This window comes from Mesoplodon densirostris, chromosome X, assembly GCF_025265405.1.
Source record: "Mesoplodon densirostris isolate mMesDen1 chromosome X, mMesDen1 primary haplotype, whole genome shotgun sequence".
In the NCBI taxonomy this organism is placed as follows: domain Eukaryota; kingdom Metazoa; phylum Chordata; class Mammalia; order Artiodactyla; family Ziphiidae; genus Mesoplodon; species Mesoplodon densirostris.
This window is the reverse complement of record NC_082681.1, coordinates 54,379,496-54,399,793: the sequence shown is the minus strand read 5'-3', so window position 1 is coordinate 54,399,793 and position 20,298 is coordinate 54,379,496.

Genomic DNA, 20,298 nt, shown 5'->3' with positions numbered 1-20,298 from the left:
TCAGTCTCAATCATTTTGTTTGATATCTATTTCTTATATATAAATTGAGTTTATCTTTTGGATGACATCAGAAATCATTTTTCTTTTAATTTGTAAATTTAACGAATTTACATTTAGAGATTTAACAGATATGTTATGAATGTCATAGCATTTTGTATCATTTTTGTTTTTTTTTAAATAAAATCTTCCACATGTAGTTTGCTTGCTTTGCTTTACTTTTTAATAGATCCCTTGACACTTAGAAAAGTTTGTATTTTTGTTGAAGTAATTATATTTGTAATGACTGTACATAATACCTTGGTACTATATTCCTTTAAACAGTATTTGTTAGTTTCCTACTGGAAGCAATGATAAAATTAGCACGTCTCCCCTCATCATTTCCTCCTCATCCTCTCACCAATCAATTTTAGTCAGTAATATTATTTTTCTTCTTTTTAAAATTTTTATTATAGTTACTTTACAATATTGTGTTAATTTTTGCTATACAGCAAAGTAAATCAGTTATATGCATACATATATCCACTCTTTTTTTTTTTTTGCAGTACGCTGGCCTCTCACTGTTGTGGCCTCTCCTGTTGCAGAGCATAGGCTCCGGGTGCACAGGCTCAGCGGCCATGGCTCCCAGGCCCAGCCGCTCCGCAGCATGTGGGATCCTCCCGGACCAGGGCACGAACCCGTGTCCCCTGCATCGGCAGGCGGACTCTCAATCATTGCGCCACCAGGGAGGCCCTATCCACTCTTTTTTAGATTTCTTTCCCACTTAGGTCACCACAGAACATTGAGTAGAGCTCCCTGTGCTATACAGTAGGTTCTCATTAGTTATCTATTTTATACATAGTAGTGTATATATGTCAATCCCTAGTTATCTGTTTTATACATAGTAGTGTATATATGTCAGTCCCAATCTCCTAATTGATCCTACCCTCCTGTTCCCACCTTGGTAACCATAAGTTTGTTCTCTACATCTGTGACTCCATTTTTGTTCTGCAAATAAGTTCATCTGTACCATTTTTCTAGATTCCACATATAGGTGATATTATATGATATTTGTTTTTCTCTTTCTGATTTACTTCACTCTGTATGACAATCTCTAGGTCCATCCATGTCTCTGTAAATGGCACTATTTTGTTCCTTTTTACGGATGAATAATATTCCATGTATATATGTACCACATCTTCTTTATCCACTCCTCTGTTGATGGACATTTAAGTTGTTTCCATGTCCTGGCTATTATAAATAGTGCTGCAATGACCATCATGGTGCATGAATTTTTTCAAATTATAGTTATCTACCGATATATGTCTAGGAGTGGGTTGGCTGGGTCATATGGTAGCTCTATTTTTCGTTTTTTAACGAACCTCCATACTCTTCTCCATTGTGGCTGTACAAATTTACATTCCTACCAACAGTGTATGAGGGTTTCCTTTTCTCCACACCCTATCCAGCATTTATTGTTTTGGACTTTTTAATGATGGCCATTCTGACTGGTGTGAGGTGACACCTAATTGTAGTTTTGATTTGCATTTCTCTAATAATTAGTGATGTTGAGCATCTTTTCATGTGTTTGTTGGCTATCTGTATGTCTTCTTTGGAGAAATGTCTATTTAGGTTTTATGCCTACTTTTTGATTGGGTTCTTTGGGTTTTTTTTTTTTTTTGATATTGAGCTGCATGAGCTGTTTGCATATTTTGGAGATTAATTCCTTGTCAGTTGCTTCATTTGTTAATATTTTCCCCCTTTCTGAGGGTTGTCTTTTTGTTTTGTTTATAGTTTCCTTCACTGGCCAAAAGCTTTTAAGTCTTATTAGATCCCATTTGTTTAGTTTTGTTTTTATCTTCATTACTCTAGGTGGTAGATCAAAAAAGATCTTGCTGTGATTTATGTCAAAGAGTGTTCTGCCTATATTTTCCTCTAGGAGTTTTATAGTATTTGGCATTACATCTTTAATGCATTTTGATTCTATGTTTGTGTTTGGTGTTAGGGAGTGTTCTAATTTCATTCTTTTACATGTAGCTGTCTGGTTTTCACAGTACCAGTTATTGAAGAGACTGGCTTTTCTCCACTGTATATTCTGGCATCCTTTGTCATAGGTTAGGTGGCCATAGGTGTGTGGGTTTATCTCTGGACGCTCTATCCTGTTCCATCGATCTATATTTCTGTTTTTGTGCCAGTGCCATATTGTTTTGATTACTGTAGCTTTGTAGTATAGTCTGAAGTCAGGGAGCCTGCTTCCTCCAGCTCTGTTCTTTTTGGTGATTGCTTTTACTATTCGGGGTTTTTCTATACAAAATGTAATTTTTTGTTCTAATTATGTGATAAATGCTCTTGGTAATTTGATAGGGATTGCATTGAATCTGTAGATTACTTTGGGTAGTAGTGTTTGATATGCTTATACTACTGTTAGTAGCGTATCAAGGGGGAAGAGTGGGAGTGGACCAACCTGGGCATAGCAATAAGGAGGTACATTGGCTATAAAGAATTTAAAAGCAATAACAAAAACAACTGAATACATCTGCTTTTTATTATTACCATGTACCAGAAATTTTAAACTATATCAATGGTAAAATACTCCCTCCTGAAGAGACATGGATCACTCCTACTATTCACCCCCTACCCCTATTCCTTGGTACAACACTGTGTTCTATTGCTTTGCAATTTTTAAATGATATTCTTTGAATCCCAGCTGTTACAGATAAGGCAATCAGTGAACCAGTTCTGGCTCGTGCCTCTACTTTCTTTCTCCCTTCTTTTGATTTGTTTTAGTTTAATTATTTTACCATTATTAGGACATACAAAATTTTTCTTGTGTTCTTTTTCTGTATTCCATCCAATGGTTTTAGTCTTAGGTATACTGTTAAAGATTTTCAATGTTTGCTGGCTGTCCTTTGTTGTAGTTTTTCCACTCATCTCCTGTTTTTTTTTTTAATTAATTTCTGCTTTATAACAAAGTGAATCAGTCATACATATACATCTGTTCCCACATCCCTTCCCTCTTGCGTCGCCATCCCTCCCACCCGCCCTATCCCACCCCTACAGGCGGTCACAAAGCACCGAGCTGATCTCCCTGTGCTATGTGGCTGCTTCCCACTATCTATCTACCTTATGTTTGGTAGTGTATATATGTCCATGCCTCTCTTTTGCTTTGTCACAGCTTACCCTTCCCCCTCCCCATATCCTCAAATCCATTCTCAAGTAAGTCTGTGTCTTTATTCCTGTTTTACCCCTAGGTTCTTCATGACATTTTTTTCCTTAAATTCCATATATATGTGTTGCATATGGTATTTGTCTTTCTCTTTCTGACTTACTTCACTCTGTATGACAGACTCTAGGTCTATCCACCTCATTACAAATAGCTCAGTTTCATTTCTTTTTATGGCTGAGTAATATTCCATTGTATATATGTGCCACATCTTCTTTATCCATTCATCCAATGATGGACACTTAGGTTGTTTCCATCTCCAGGCTATAGTAAATAGGGCTGCTATGAACATTTTGGTACATGTCTCTTTTTGAATTATGGTTTTCTCAGGGTATATGCCCAGTAGTGGGATTGCTGGGTCATATGGTAATTCTATTTGTAGTTTTTTAAGGAACCTCCATACTGTTCTCCATAGTGACTATACCAATTCATATTCCCACCAGCAGTGCAAGAGTGTTCCCTTTTCTCCACACCCTCTCCAGCATTTGTTTCTAGATTTCTTGATGATTGCCATTCGGACTGGTGTGAGATGATATCTCATTGTAGTTTTGATTTGCATTTCTCTAATGATTAATGATGTTGAGCATTCTTTCATGTGTTTGTTGGCAGTCTGTATATCTTCTTTGGAGAAATGCCTATTTAAGTCTTCTGCCCATTTCTGGATTGGGTTGTTTGTTTTTTTGCTATTGAGCTGCATGAGCTGCTTATAAATTTTGGAGATTAATCCTTTGTCAGTTGCTTCATTTGCAAATATTTTCTCCCATTCTGAGGGTTCTCTTTTGGTGTTATTTATGGTTTCCTTTGCTGTGCGAAAGCTTTGAAGTTTCATTTGGTCTGATTTGTTTATCTTTGTTTTTATTTCCATTTCTCTAGGAGGTGGGTCCAAAAGGATCTTGCTGTGATTTATGTCATAGAGTGTTCTGCCTATGTTTTCCTCTAAGAGTCTGATAGTTTCTGGCCTTACATTTAGGTCATTAATCCATTTTGAGCTTATTTTTGTGTATGGTGTTAGGGAGTGATCTAATCTCATACTTTTACATGTCCCTGTCCAGTTTTCCCAGCACCACTTATTGAAGTGGCTGTCCTTTCTCCACTGTACATTCCTGCTTCCTTTATCAAAGATAAGTTGACCATATATGCGTGAGTTTATCTTTGGGCTTTCTATCCTGTTCCATTGATCCATCTTTTTGTTTTTGTGCCAGTATCACACTGTCTTGATTACTGTAGCTTTGTAGTATAGTCTGAAGTCAGGGAGCCTGATTCCTCCAGCTCCATTATTCGTTCTCAAGATTGCTTTGGCTATTTGGGGTCTTTTGTGTTTCCAAACAAATTTTGAAATTTTTTGTTCTAGTTCTGTGAAAAATGCCAGTGGTAGTTTGATAGGGATTGCATTGAATCTGTAGATTGCTTTGGGTAGTAGAGTCATTTTCACAATATTGATTCTTCCAATCCAGGAGCATGGTATATCTCTCCATCTATTTGTATCATATTTAATTTCTTTCATCAGTGTCTTATAATTTTCTGCATACAGGTTTTTTGTCTCCTTAGGTAGGTTTATTCCTAGATATTTTATTCTTCTTGTTGCAATGGTAAGTGGGATTGTTTTCTTGATTTCAAGTTCAGATTTTTCATCATTAGTGTACAGGAATGCCAGAGGTTTCTGTGCCTTAATTTTGTATCCTGCTACTTTACCACATTCATTGATTAGCTCTAGTAGTTTTCTGGTAGCATCTTTAGGATTCTCTATGTATAGTATCATGTCATCTGCAAACAGTGACAGCTTTATTTTTTATTTTCCAATTTGGATTCATTTTATTTCCTATTCTTCTCTGATTGCTGTGGCTAAAAATTCCAAAACTAAGTTGAATAAGAGTGGTGAGAGTGGGCAACCTTGTCTTATTCCTTATCTTAGTGGAAATGGTTTCAGTATTTCACCATTGATTACGATGTTGGCTGTGGTTTGTCATATATGGCCTTTATTATGTTGAGGAAAGTTCCCTCTATGCCTACTTTCTGCAGGGTTTTTACCATAAATGGGTGTTGAATTTTGTCGAAAGCTTTCTCTGGATCTATTGAGATGATCATATGGTTTTTCTTCTTCAATTTGTTAATATGGTGTATCACATTGATTGATTTGCGTATATTGAAGAATCCTTGCATTCCTGGAATAAACCCCACTTGATCATGGTGTATGATCCTTTTAATGTGCTGTTGGATTCTGTTTGCTAGTATTTTGTTGAGGATTTTTGCATCTATGTTCATCAGTGATATTGGCCTGTAGTTTTCTTTCTTTGTGACATCCTTGCCTGGTTTTGGTATCAAGGTGATGGTGGCCTCATAGAATGAGTTTGGGAGTGCTCCTCCCTCTGCTATCTTTTGGAAGAGTTTGAGAAGGATAGGTGTTAGCTCTTCTCTAAATGTTTGATAGAATTTGCCTGTGAAGCCATCTGGTCCTGGGTTTTTGTTTTTTGGAAGATTTTTAATCACAGTTTCAATTTCAGTGCTTGTGATTGGTCTATTCATATTTTGTATATCTTCCTGATTCAGTCTTGGCACGTTGTGCATTTCTAAGAATTTGTCCATTTCTTCCAGGTTGTCCATTTTATTGGCATAGAGTTGCTTATAGTAATCTCTCATGATCTTTTGTATTTCTGCAGTGTCAGTTGTTACTTCTCCTTTTTCATTTCTAATTCTATTGATTTGAGTCTTCTCCCTTTTTTTCTTGATGAGTCTGGCTAATGGTTTATCAATTTTGTTTATCTTCTGAAAGAACCAGCTTTTAGTTTTATTGATCTTTGCTATCATTTCCTTCATTTCTTTTTCATTTATTTCTGATCTTATCTTTATGATTGCTTTCCTTCCGCTTACTTTGGGGATTTTTTGTTCTTCTTTCTCTGATTGCTTTAGGTGCAATGTTAGGTTGTTTACTCGAGATGTTTCCTCTTTCTTAAGGTGGGATTGTGTTGCTATAAACTTCCCCCTTAGAACTGCTTTTGCTGCGTCCCATAGGTTTTGGGTCATCGTGTCTCCATTGTTATTTGTTTCTAGGTATTTTTTTTATTTCCTCTTTGATTTCTTCAGTGATCACTTCGTTATTGAGTAGTGTATTGTTAAGCCTCCATGTGTTTGTATTTTTTACAGATCTTTTCCTGTAATTGATGTCTAGTCTCATAGCATTGTTGTCGGAAAAGATACTTGGTACAATTTCAATTTTCTTAAAATTACCAAGGCTTGATTTGTGAACCAAGATATGATCTATCCTGGAGAATGTTCCATGAGCACTTGAGAAAAATGTGTATTTTGTTCTTTTTGGATGGAATGTCCTATAAATATAAATTAAATCCATCTTCTTTAATGTATGATTTAAAGCTTGTTTATTTTCATTTTGGATGATCTGTCCATTGGTGAAAGTGAGGTGTTAAAGTCCCCTACTATGAGTGTGTTCCTGTCAATTTTCCCTTTTATGGCTGTTAGTACTTGCCTTATGTATTGAGGTGCTCCTATGTTGGGAGCATAAATATTTCAATTCTTATATCTTCTTCTTGGATCGATCACTTTATCATTATGTAGTGTCCTTCTTTGTCTCTTCTAATAGTCTTTATTTTAAAGTCTATTTTGTCTGATATGAAAATTGCTACTCCAGCTTTCTTTTGATTTCCATTTGCATGGAATATCTTTTTCCATCCCCTTACTTTCAATCTGTATGTGTCTCTAGGTTTGAAGTGGGTCTCTTGTAGACAGCATATATATGGGTCTTGTTTTTGTATCCATTCAGCCAATCTGTGTCTTTTGGTGGGAGCATTTAGTCCATTTACATTTAAGGTAATTATTGATATGTATGTTCCTATTCCCATTTCCTTAATTGTTTTGGGTTCATTATTGTAGGTATTTTCCTTCTGTTGTGTTTCTCAACTAGAGAAGTTCCTTTAGCATTTGTTGTAAATCTGGTTTGGTGGTGCTGAACTCTCTCAGCTTTTGCTTGTCTGTAAAGATTTTAATTTCTCCATCAAATCTGAATGAGATCCTTGCTGGGTAGAGTAATCATGGTTGCAGGTTTTTCTCCTTCATCACTTTAAATATGTCCTGCCACTCCCTCTGCCTTGTAGAGTTTCTGCTGAGAGATCAGCTGTTAACCTGATGGGGATTCCCTTGTGTGTTATTTGTTGTTTTTCCCTTGCTGCTTTTAATATGATTTCTTTGTGTTTAATTTTTGACAGTTTGATTAATATGTGTCTTGGCGTATTTTTCCTTGGATTTATTCTGTATGGGACTCTCTGTGCCTCGTGGACTTGATTAACTATTTCCTTTCCCATATTAGGGGAGTTTTCAACTAATATCTCTTCAAATATTTTCTCAGTCCCTTTCTTTTTCTCTTCTTCTTCTGGAACCACTATAATTCGAACATTGGTGCCTTTAATATTGTCCCAGATGTCTCTGAGACTGTCCTCTGTTATTTTCATTCTTTTTTCTTTATTTTGCTTTGCTTTAGTTACTTCCACTATTTTATCTTTCACCTCACTTATCCGTTCTTCTGCCTCGGTTATTCTGCTATTGATCCCATCTAGAGTATTTTTTATTTCATTTATTGTGTTTTTAATCGATGCTTGCTTCATCTTTAGTTCTTCTAGGTCCTTGTTAACTGTTTCTTGCATTTTGTCTATTCTATTTCCAATGTTTTGGATCTTGGAAATAGAATCTTGGATCATCTTTACTATCTTTATTCTGAATTCTTTTTCAGGTAGACTGCCTATTTCCTCTTCATTTGTTAGGTATGGTGGGTTTTTATCTTGCTCCTTCTCCTGCTGTGTGTTTTTCTGTCTTCTCATTTTGCTTATTTTACTGTGTTTGGGGTCTCCTTTTTGCAGGCTGCAGGTTCGTAGTTCCCATTGTTTTTGGTGTCTCTTCCCAGTGGCTAAGGTTGGTTCAGTGTGTTGTGTAGGCTTACTGGTGGAGGGGACTAGTGCCTGTGTTCTGGTGAATGAGGCTGGATCTTGTCTCTCTGATGGACAGGTCCACGTCTGGTGGTGTATTTTGTGGTGTCTGTTGACTTTTTATGATTTTAGGCCACCTCTCTGCTAACGGGTGGCGTTGTGTTCCTGTCTTGCTAGTTGTTTGGCATAGGGTGTCCAGCACTGTAGCTTGCTGGTCATTGAGTGAAGCTGGGTGCTGGTGTTGAGATGGAGATCTCTGGAAGATTTTCGCCGTTTGATATTATGTAGAGCTGGGAAGTCTCTTGTGGACCAGTGTCCTGAATTTGGCTCTCCCACCTCAGAGGAACAGCACTGACTCCTGGCTTCTCAATTTGGGATGATTTGTTGTCTATTCATGTATTCCACAGATGCAGGGTATGTCAAGTTGATTGTGGAGCTTTAATCCGCTGCTTCTGAGGCTGCTGTGAGAGATTTCCCTTTCTCTTCTTTGTTCTCACACCTCCCGGGTCTCAGCTTTGGATTTGTCCCCACCTCTCCATGTAGGTCGCCGGAGGGTGTCTGTTCTTCGCTCAGAGAGGACAAGGTTAAAGGAGCAGCCGCTTTGGGGCCTCTGGCTCACTCAGGCCAGGGGGCAGGGAGGGGCACTTTGTGTGGGTGGAGCCTGCAGTGGCAGAGGCCGGCCTGTCATTTCACCAGGCCGAGGCACGCCGTGCGTTCTCCTATTGAAGCCGTCCCTGAATCCTGGGACCCCGGCAGTGACGAGCTGCACAGTCTCCCCGGCAGGGGGGCATGGACAGTGACCTGTGCTCACACACAGGCCCCGTGGCGGTGGCAGCAGCCCCAGTGTCCCATGCCCGTCTCTGGGTTCCGCACTTTCAGCCGCGGCTCGCCCCCGTCTCTGGAGCTCCTCCAAGCAGCGCTCTTAATCCCCTCTCCTCATGCAACAGGAAACGAAGCAGGAAGAAAAAGTCTCTTGCCTCTTCGGCAGGTCCAAAGTTTTTCCCGGACTCCCTCCCGGCTAGCTGTGGCGCATTAGCCCCTTCAGACTGTGTTCACGCTGCCAACCCCAATCCTCTCCCTGCGCTCTGACTGAAGCCCGAGCCTCAGCTCCCAGTGCCGCCCGCCCCAGTGGGCAAGCAGACAAGCCTCTCGGGCTGGTTAGTGCCGGTTGGCACTGATCCTCTGTGTGGGAATCTCTCTGCTTTGCCCTACCCAGGTACGTGGGTAGTTTCTTGCCTTTTGGGAGGTCTGAGGTCTTCTGCCAGCATACAGTAGGTGTTCTTTAGGAGTTGTTCCACGTGTAGCTGTATTTCTGGTGTATCTGTGGGGAGGAAGGTGATCTCCGTGTCTTACTCTTCTGCCATCATCCCCGGAAGCCCTCCAAAAGAAAAGCTTATATGTATTATTTCCTTATCTCTTCCATAATTGGTACTTTTGTCTGTAGAATCTACATTTGAAGGGCAGTTTGATGGACTTAATTAAATCCCTGACTTCCTCTTTCCTTCAGGGTTAACAGATTTAGCCTCTCAAGAACTTCAGGTGTTGTAAATAACTATGTATGTAATGTTTAATGACATGAAAGATCATATCAAATGAGCAACCAGTAAAAGACTATCAAAAATGACCAGTAACATTTGATAAATTGTCAAATATAACATTAATAAATGAAAAAATAGTTAAATTAAAACTCACTGTTTAGGTTTTAGAGTAGATTATAAAGAACTGAAAAGAAAAAATAGTGACTGAGATGATATTGCTTAGAGAGATAAGGAGATTTTAGAGACAGTATAAAATGAGAAAGTCTAAAATAATTAACTATGGCAGGAGAATGTCATATAGAGAATAGAGAAGAACTTTATTTAAAGAGATAATAAATGAAAATATTCCAGAACTGATTAAAAAAGAAAGAAACAAACAAACAAGTGCATTGATACAAGATTTAACAGTTATCAAGCATGATTTAAAACACACACACACACAAACACACACATAAAACACTTTTAGGGATATTGTAGTGCACCTGCAAGGCAACAAAGGCAAAAATATTTTACAAAAGTCCAGAGGAAGAACAGTCACCTACAAAGGAATGACAATTAGAGTAACTGCAGACTTATTAAGTAGAATAATGAAATCCAGGAGAGTAGAATAATATCTTAAAACTGTTGAGAGAAAATCACTGTCTACCTACAATTGTGTACCCAGAAAACCATTTCTCAATAATAAACGTGGAAAGAAATCATTTTGAAATAACCAAAAGTGAGAGAGTTCATCACCAACAGATTATTAACAAAGAACTTCTAAAGGGGGTCTTTAGGCAGAGGGAAAATAACCACAGAAGTAATGTCTTAGAGGATAAAGTGAATGGAGGGCACAGAAAATAGTGATTTATAGGTATAAAAACAGATATCCTTATGAAATAATTCCAAAAATTATACTCAATGTGTGAGTTTTAAAAAAGAGAACTAAAATAATGAAAAACAATATTGTGGAAGTCAGAAGGGGGTGATCAGGACTAAAGTGTTCTAATGTCCTTGAAACTTTGATATTAGTTTATTTTATTCTTTTCAAAGTTTATCAAGAGAAAGGGAAAGTATAAAGGTTGTAGAAACAAGTTCAAGTTTGAATATATCAGTAAGTCACAGTAAATATTACTGAATTAAACTCATCCATTAAAAGACTAAGATTGGGCTTCCCTGGTGGCGCAGTGGTTGAGAATCTGCCTGCTAATGCAGGGGACACGGGTTCGAGCCCTGGGCTGGGAGGATCCCACATGCCGCGGAGCAACTAGGCCCGTGAGCCACAACGACTGAGCCTGCGCGTCTGGAGCCTGTGCTCCGCAACAAGAGAGGCCGCGATAGTGAGAGGCCCGCGCACTGTGATGAAGAGTGGCCCCCGCTTGCCACAACTAGAGAAAGCCCTCGCACAGAAACGAAGACCCAACACAGCAAAAATTAATTAATTAATTAATTAATAAAAAATAAGTAAAATAAAATAAAATAAAAGACTAAGATTGTCATATGGCTAAAAATAATCCAAATACTTTTTTCAAGAGATATGTCTAGGGCTTCCCTGCTGATGCAGTGGTTGAGAGTCTGCCTCCAAATGCAGTGACACGTGTTCGTGCCCCAGTCTGGGAAGATCCCACATGCCACAGAGAGGCTAGGCCCATGAGCCGTGGCTGCTGAGCCTGCACGTCTGGAGCCTGTGCTCCAAAACGGGAGAGGCCACAACAGTGAGAGGCCCGTGTACCACAAAAAAAAAAAAAAAAAAAGAGAGATATGTCTAATACTTAAAAACGTGGAAAATTTTAAAGGAAAAGGATTGAAAAATATAGACCAGACAGATACTAACTATATACTAACAGATATTTTAAAATATTGGCACAGCTATGTTCATACCAGACAAAAGATACCATAAGATAAAATATTGTTAGGGGTAAAGAGGGTCACTACATGATGATAAAGGGATTATGTGTGTGCATCTAATAACATAGCTTCAAGATTTATAGAGCAAAACATGATAGAACTTCATGGAGAAGTATACAAATCAATCATTATAGTTGTAAGATTTCAACAGACTTCTCTCAATTGATATGTTAAGCAGACAGAGTTTAATACAAATTTTAGAATATTTGCATTACAAAATTAATATAGTTTACTTAAAGGACACATACTGTTAAGTGCAGGATTATATATATATATGTATGTATATATTTCTAATTACAGAACATATAATTATATAATCCTAATTACATATTATATCCTGCACTCAACAGTTAGAGGGTGTGCCTTTTCTTTTCAAGAACACGTTCATGAAAACTGAATACACATTAAAAATAAAGAAGCTATCAAAAATTTCAGAGAATAAATATGCAGAGTAATTTCTGATGATAATGCAATTAAATTGGATTATCAATAAGGAAAGGACACTGATACTTTCAGAAATTAAAAGTGCATTTCTAAGTCAGTCATAGAACAAATTAGAAGTTATAATGGAAATTTGAAAATGCTGAGTAATAAATGATGATAAAATTACTACAATCCAAACTTCTGAATATAGCAAAAATGGTAGCTCATTTTTCCATTTTTTCAAGCTATGCTTTTCAAGGCCTTCTTCATGTTTATTCCTGCCTTTATGCCTTTGATAGTGCTAATTGCTTCCCACCCACCTTGAGAAAATCATCTGTTTTCTATTCAAGTTTTCAAAAGTTCACCTCCAATTTCACCTCATTGTGAAGCCTTAGCCTCTGCTTGTTTGCTAATTGTTTACCATATTCACTTTGCATTCCAAACTAGATGGTAAGGTTTTTGAGGGGGCAAAGACCTTGCATTTTCTCATAGCACAATGCAAAGCACCACCCCCTCCCAGCTCCATGCCTATTTGTGTTCAAAAAAAAGCTTTTTGAATGATTTATAAAATAATTTATAACCTTGCAATGAACTGTCATCTCAGTATGTTTTAGAACAGTATAGCATGGAATTATATTGATGCAATAGCTCACTGGCTTTCTATTTTGCTTCCTTCATCTTCAAAATCTGATTTATAACTAGAAAACTATTTGTTCCTTAAATTCAGGGTTTTAATGTGAATATAACATCTGTTTTTCTTGCTAAATATATCATTAGCAACTAACTTCTTTTGAGGGGGGTGAAAATGTGCTTAACATGAATGAAGTGACAAGAAAAGCATAACCAGAATCCAAATAATCAAAACCAAGTCTTTAATCAGTTAACTTTTTACACATTTTATGATTTCATTTGGTATACTAATAATGGGCCATACACTCGACAGGTGGAAGTGCTTGAGGGCCATTGAGCATTGAATTTTCCTAAAGTAGTGCAATTACAGAAACACCTGTGTTAAATAAACAAGCACTGATTTACTATGAAAATATGCAGAGTGTTTAACAGTGCTCCAAAATTGTGATTTGCTTTGATAGACTTCGTGGATTTACAATGAGTAAATGACAATTTATTGTCAGGCAAACTATTACACTTTATAAATTAGTCAAAACTATCCATATACCTGTTAAATGCATATGGAAGCAGAAATGCATGCAGAGTGAGACCACTTAAAAGAAGCTCTGTTTGCTCTCTGATAGCATAACAGAAAGAAAAACACAACCAAACTTTAGTCACTCCTCTTTGTCTCATTAGAGGTTTAGATTTGGTTTTTAAGATTGTGCTTCCATAATCATATCCAAAAGGTGGCACAAAATGGCTAAAATTATTTCTAAAGAGCTACTAATATATCTTTGAAGTTGACAAAACAAAAAATAGGAATGCAATCACATTGGCCAGGAGCTTATAAAATACAATTAAGAGAAAAATAGAGGGAATCAATAGTTTCCAGGTGGGGAAAGACAAAATGAATGAGGAGAGAAAAAGCATTTTCATGTTCTTAAAAGGACATTACAAACCTGGTGATTAAAATCTTCAGAAAGTATTAAAATAATATGGTGGTAGGCTATGACTGTTAGAAGTAATATTGATTCAACATAATATTGACTTGCCAAAAATATCCCCTTTTAACATCTGTGAACATCTTTTGGACAAGGCTGAGATGTTTTATAAGCAAAAATACAATAGTGGATTGAGGGAATCTTAAGAAATCTGTAAAGTAATATATTTTTGGATACCATAAATATTTTTCTGCATTTTAGCTTATAATTATTCTCAAAAATACATTTTTCCTTTCTTATAAGATGAACTCAACCAACTAAATATCACTTAACACAATTTTAAGAAGAGAAACTGATAACAAATTGAAAAATTGGTTACTAAAATTTCAGATAGATCCCTTTCATCCCCTGGAAGTGTCTTGCCTTCCTTAGCTTACCTTCAGTTGTAAGGCAAGAGAACATAAAAAGAGCCATTTGAATGTTAGCTGAAGTATAAAATACACAGGATTAATTCTCCCATTGAGCCAGTTGTCTGGATTAGAAGAGAGGAGAAGACTTGATTAATGAAAATTATACAGATTTAGAAATACTTTTGCATATAAGAAATCTCCCAACATATATGATTTTTTTTTTTCACGGTATGCGGGCTTCTCACCTGTTGTGGCATCTCCCGTTGCGGAGCACAGGCTCTGGACACGCAGTCTCAGCGGCCATGGCTCACGGGCCCAGCCACTCCACAGCATGTGGGATCTTCCTGGACCAGGGCATGAACCCATGTCCCCTGCATCAGCAGGCGGACTCTCAACCATTGCGCCACCAGGGAAGCCCTGTGATATTTTTTACATACACAGGCACGCACACACACAATTTGGGTAGAAGACTTTTTTTCATCCAATGTTGACACAAAGAGGATAACTAGGTAAGAAGAGCCAATATGCCTAGCAGTGGAACATAAAAGCTAGAAAGATGAAGACTACATGCCACCAGTTGTGTAAAAGGTAACTTGTATCATGTACCTCCCAAGGAAATAATTGTTCATTAACATGAGAGAAGTGGGAGGAAAACTTGTGAAGAAACAGCAAGAATAGAGTTGCTGTATGGGGATAATGTTTCAGAGGGGCCTGTGTAGAGTAGAGATGAGGAGTGGAGGGTTAGGAGGTTGCATCAATTGTCTAATTCCAAAATAATGTTCTGCAACAAACAATCACAAACCTCGTTGGCATACAACATTAAGTGTTTATTGCTCATGTGCCTATGATTGCTTTCTAGGGGCTTTGCTGATCTTCGTTGGGTTCTCACATGTCTGGGATTTGGCTGGCTGCCCTCTCACTTAAACTGACCTTGGCTGGGCTGCTGAGGGCAACTTGGTTCTGTTCACACATCTCTTACCATTCAGCAGGTTATCCCAAACATGTTCTGATGGCAATGGAAGAGGAAAAAGAGAGAGGGTACGCCCAATGGTGCAATCATTTTCAAGACTCTTCTTTCATGTTTGCTAACCTCCCAAAGGAGGTCATATGGCTAAACCCAGTGTCAAATAGAGGACTCTGAAAAAAAATATGGCAAAGGACAAGGATAAAAGAAGGGGTGAGGCAATTTTTGTAATCTACCATAAGGTTCCTGGAAAGAAGATGCAACCCTATCCTCAATTTAGTAAGCCAAAGGTGAAACAAAAACAATCTAACCTCCTCTGCAGTGATGAAAATTCAGTGGCCTTAGGGTTTTGGTTTGTTTTCTTTTCATCTTTATATTCATCAAATTGTGCAAGATAATGTTGCAGTAACTGAAAACCCTCAAAATATTAGCTGCAGGTGGGGTCCTACTCAGGGTAGCAACTCAGGAGTCTGAGCTGATGGACACTCCATCTCCACATCTGTTTCCACAACTGCTGAAGAGGCAGGAAATGGGAAAGTAGCCAACTGAGTACTGGCTCTAAAGGCTTCATCCATCAAGTAACCCGTGTCCTTTCTGCTCATATTTTATTGGCCAAAATAAGCCACATGACCTCAGCTAAACTCAAAGGGGGCAAGGATGTACAATTCAACCCTGCCATGGACCAGAAGGAGAAACATAATATTTGTGAATGACCCTAGTGACTACACAATATCTTACTGGAGAGAAATTCTTGAAGTGATAAGTCTCCATCAATGTCTCCCCACCTTAAAAAGGAAAAGAAAAGGAAAAGAACCTCAGGTGAAGTCTTTTGTTTTAGAGGGAACTTTGAAGAATATTATTTGTTTTTACAGTGAGAAATGCCTAACATGTTGAGGAATACCTGAACTTTTTTTTTTATCAATTCCTTATTATAATTGCCTTTATGAAAGGACAGGTAGGTCAACCAATCCACAGAATGAAAATATTTAATTTTCAGAGGTGAGACTATTAGAAGTCTCAATTAGCTAAATTGGCATGAAACAACTTCCTTTTGGCCTATAAAAAATCTCAAACATTATTTGATTGCATTCAGAATACCAAGGATAAAAATTGATCCTTCTGTTTTAATGTCCCTTTATAACAAACACTGTTCAGTGACCTTTAAAGAAGAAAAAAATAATATATACACATCAAGAAATTGGAGAGAAAATCATCTGAAAGCCAGATTTCTATACTGGGGAGTCTTTCAAATTATTGACTTAAGTAGTTATTATTATTTTAAACAGCCCGCTATTGTGATCAAACCTAATGCTCCACTTCCTCTTATTTTCATCATAAAAATCATTCAGTGAAGTTGTTTCTTAAAAACAAGACAAAATAAAGTATTACATCTTGAAAATATCCACATGATAAACAGGAGAGTGAAACCAAATGAATTCCACATCTTATGTTATTATTATTGCTGAATCTGTGATTAGCTGAAAACTATCGTGGTTGTACTATATGTGCATGTTTGTGTTTCTTAAAAAGAAGGTGATGCTCTGCAGCTCACAGATAACACAAATAGCATGTGATGCAGTAGTTGCTAAGGGCAACCACAATCTTTTTTTTTTTTTTTTGCGGTACACGGGCCTCTCACTGTTGTGGCCTCTCCCGTTGCGGAGCACAGGCTCCGGACGTGCAAGCTCAGCGGCCATGGCTCACGGGCCTAGCTGCTCTGCATCATGTGGGATCTTCCCGGACTGGGGCACGAACCTGTGTCCCCTGCATCAGAAGGTGGACTCTCAACCACTGCGCCACCAGGGAAGCCCACAACCACAATCTTTTCTGTCATTTATTTTATCCCTAAATGGCCAAACCTAATGATGTCCCCAATACCATAAAATCTGTGGATCTTCCCTTAGAAGTTTGACAGGATACAGTCTACAATGATTATTGGGTATGTGTGTGTGAGGGGAGGAGGTTGTGAGACATTTGAAGTGAGTGGCCCTAAAATTCATTGCTTCAGGCTGAGGAAAAATGTATGTGCACTATATTAAAATCTTACTCAATACCAAATATACCCAAAACATGAATAAGTATTGAATAATCCAAGAAGATTAATTTAGCATATGATATATCTACCTTTTGTGTTCAAATTTCCATAATGCAGTTGGACCAATAGTAGAAAATGAATTTGATACCTTATTTTGAAAAATTCTAAAGATCAAAAAAATTACTCTGGTTGATGATAACCAGAGAAATACTCAGCAGCAAATATTGTCAGTCAGGGAATCAGGTATTCCTATCCATTTCTGTTTGGGTTTATTAGAAAGCTATATTATGGAATTCAACAGAAATCTCTTATGTTCTAAAATAGAAGAGGAGATTAAGAGACAAACATATAACTCATATTTTCAAGATAGAATTTGTGTTTCATAGCAAATAACATCCATAGTACATTTGATGGCATTGAGACTAGTCATAAATACTTGCTGAATGTGGCAAATATTCACTTCCACCCTCTGAGATTTCCAAATTTTTGTCTTGTCCTTTGTTTTTGAAGTCATGTTGCTATTGTTGCTTTACTCAAATTCTGCCACAGGGGTCCATAATAAAAAGTGAATGGGTTCAAAGAGGGACAATTGGCTAAAGGTCCTCCTGTCACTTTGGCAAAATTATTATTGTCTCTGCAGCTGCCACCCCTCTCCTGATGGCAAAGGAGTCCTTATAGGACTGAAGAAGTTTCTGAAGCCAACTGACCTTTGGAAACCATTAAGATATATTGATTTTTGTGTTGCACCATTAATTTGCTTCTATAGTCTGAATGTTTGTGTCTCCCTAAAATTCCTATGTTGAAATCCCAACTCTTGATAGTATTAGGAAGTGGAGCCTTTGGAAGGTGCTTAGTGAGATGAATGGGATTAAGCCCTTATAAAAGAGGCTTCAGAGAGCTCCCTCACCCCTTCCACTATGTGCGGACACAGAGAGAAGGTGCCAACTATGAATCAGGAAGAGGACCCTTCCCAGAAGGTGAACATGCTGGCGCCTTGATCTTGGACTTGATCTTGGCTTCCAGAACTGTGAGAAGTAAATTTCTGTTGTTTTTCAGCAACCCAGTCTGTTGTTAAGCCCGCACAGACTAAGCCACTTCCTAAGTGACACACTAGTGTATATTTAGTGAGCAACAGCCATGCTTTACCACATAAAATGCTAATGGCCATGACAGAGTTAGTGTACCTCTGAACCTTTGGTATACTCTTAGGAAAAAGTTTGCCCACAGAGAAAAGTTACAAAACAAGGCTCTCTGGTAGGACTGATTTTTCATACTGCAGTCTGAGAGGCACATTTAGAAGAGGAGGCAGATACCTGTGAGACTGTGCTTTTATAAAAGAAGACAGGCTTTTTATCCAGTTGGAATGTTTGTTTGTTGGTTGGTTTTACAAAACACACTAAACCCTTTGTCTGACTGTCTGTTTGCCTGTTTATACCCTAGCTTAGTCCCCAAAAGGTGATTTTGTTTAATTTGCTTCTTAATGTGTCTAATTTAAATCAGCACAGGGAAAAACAAAAGCAAAAAAATACCCCACACTTTATCTGTAATTATATTACCAGTATTTTACACTCATTTATTTGTCTTTTGATTCTATCATGCAAAATTTTTTTATCGTTAAGTAATCAAAAGTATTTCATTGCATCTGGATTTGCATAAGAGTTAGAAATCTTTCCCTAGTCCCAGGTAATGGGTATACAGTTTCTATTTGGAGTAATGAAAAAGTTCTGGAAATAGATTGTGGTGATGGTTGCACAAAATTGTGGATATACTTAATGCCACTGAATTGTACACTTAATTTTATGTTACATGTATTTTAGCACAAAAAAAAGGTTAAAAAGGAAAAAAAAAATAAATGAGCATGGCCACCTCTGTAGAACCAAGATTCCACCAGACCCTTCTAGGATCACTGGAGATTGATGGCATGTGAAGTGTTCCACCCTCTCCCCAGCCCTCCTTTTCTGCTGTTGCTTCCTGTACTTTGTTTGGAAAGAAGACAGACACCTCATTGTTGTAGTATCTCAGCCTGATTCTATTGTATATGAAATAATCGCAGGGCTAATCAGGCTGCTTCTGCTGGGCCCACTCCACAGCTGTGGCTATCAGCAGCACACAGCAGGGCCTGACAACTCCCAGAATGACAACCCCTCCCAGCAAAAAGCTTGCCAATTAACCTGCAGTCACACTGGATCGAAGACTGACATTCATTATTTTAATGAAAACAGGAAGAAAGGGCACTATTGAGACCCCCGAAAATGAACCCATTATTCTGTTGTATGTTCTGCTTAGCAAGGTACAAAAAGCGAGCTCAGGGTCGGAAAGACAGGGTGCTGTGTGCACCAAAGAGGAATAAAGAACAGCCGCCCACAGCTTCGTGCTCCTCACAAAACATCTCTGAAAGCTTTTGTAACCCAGGCTAGAGAAGAGGATGGAAGTTGCTTGTACCTCAGGAGGGAAGTATTTCAAGATGACTGAGGAACATGGTGCATATAAAATGTATTATTGTGGTTTTCTCGGAACTTCTCTTTCCTGTGACTCATGTAATGTTTCTTCCAGAGGCTTTGCTTTGGTGTTATTCTGCATCTACCCTGAACTCACAAGAGTTACTTTATCTATTGATAGATCTGACAGAGTTAATAAATACTCTTTGACTTTTTTCAAGACTATTGTGGAAATTGCATAAAAAGCTCCTTATAAATAGAAAACCTCTAAAAAATTCCTCTTCATTCCTGCTTAAGGAATCAAAACTATGTACTGAACCATTGATCTAACAGGCATTTATTAAGAGCCTACTAGATGCTACGTACAGTGGCTGTAACCATGAAGAAGTTGGAGGGTTCTGCTTTGGAGAAACTCAGTGTTTTAAATCTTGGGGGGATGTGGTTGGTACCATTGCTTTCATTTGAAATCCCTCAATATGGGCCTGGGATCATGTTTAGCCTCTTCCACTCGAGTTCTAAGCCCACTTATATGGGGATACCAGTGGACTTGACCACTTTTTGAAGGAAATTAGCTTAGAATTTAAGTTTAAATCATTCATATCATTCAAAGGCTCAGAGTAAATCCAAATAGTAGGCCCCAGCTAGCAGCTTAATGTCTTGGTTTGTTCTCTTAATTTTTCATTCATTATTTCAGAATATTTTTCCTTTCAGTTAAACATAAACATAAGCATACAGACTAATTAGCAGACACATGAAAGAAATGTGTCCTGGCACAGTGTGGCTCAGTCAAAGCTTTTCAAACACTGAGCCTCATCTCTCTTGTATGCACAGAACTAGAGGAACTTTTTTTGGGTATGGTTCCAGAGTCTGGCCTGGAGCCCAGCCTAGACCGTTCTTGTTGAAAAGTTGACCTGTAGCGA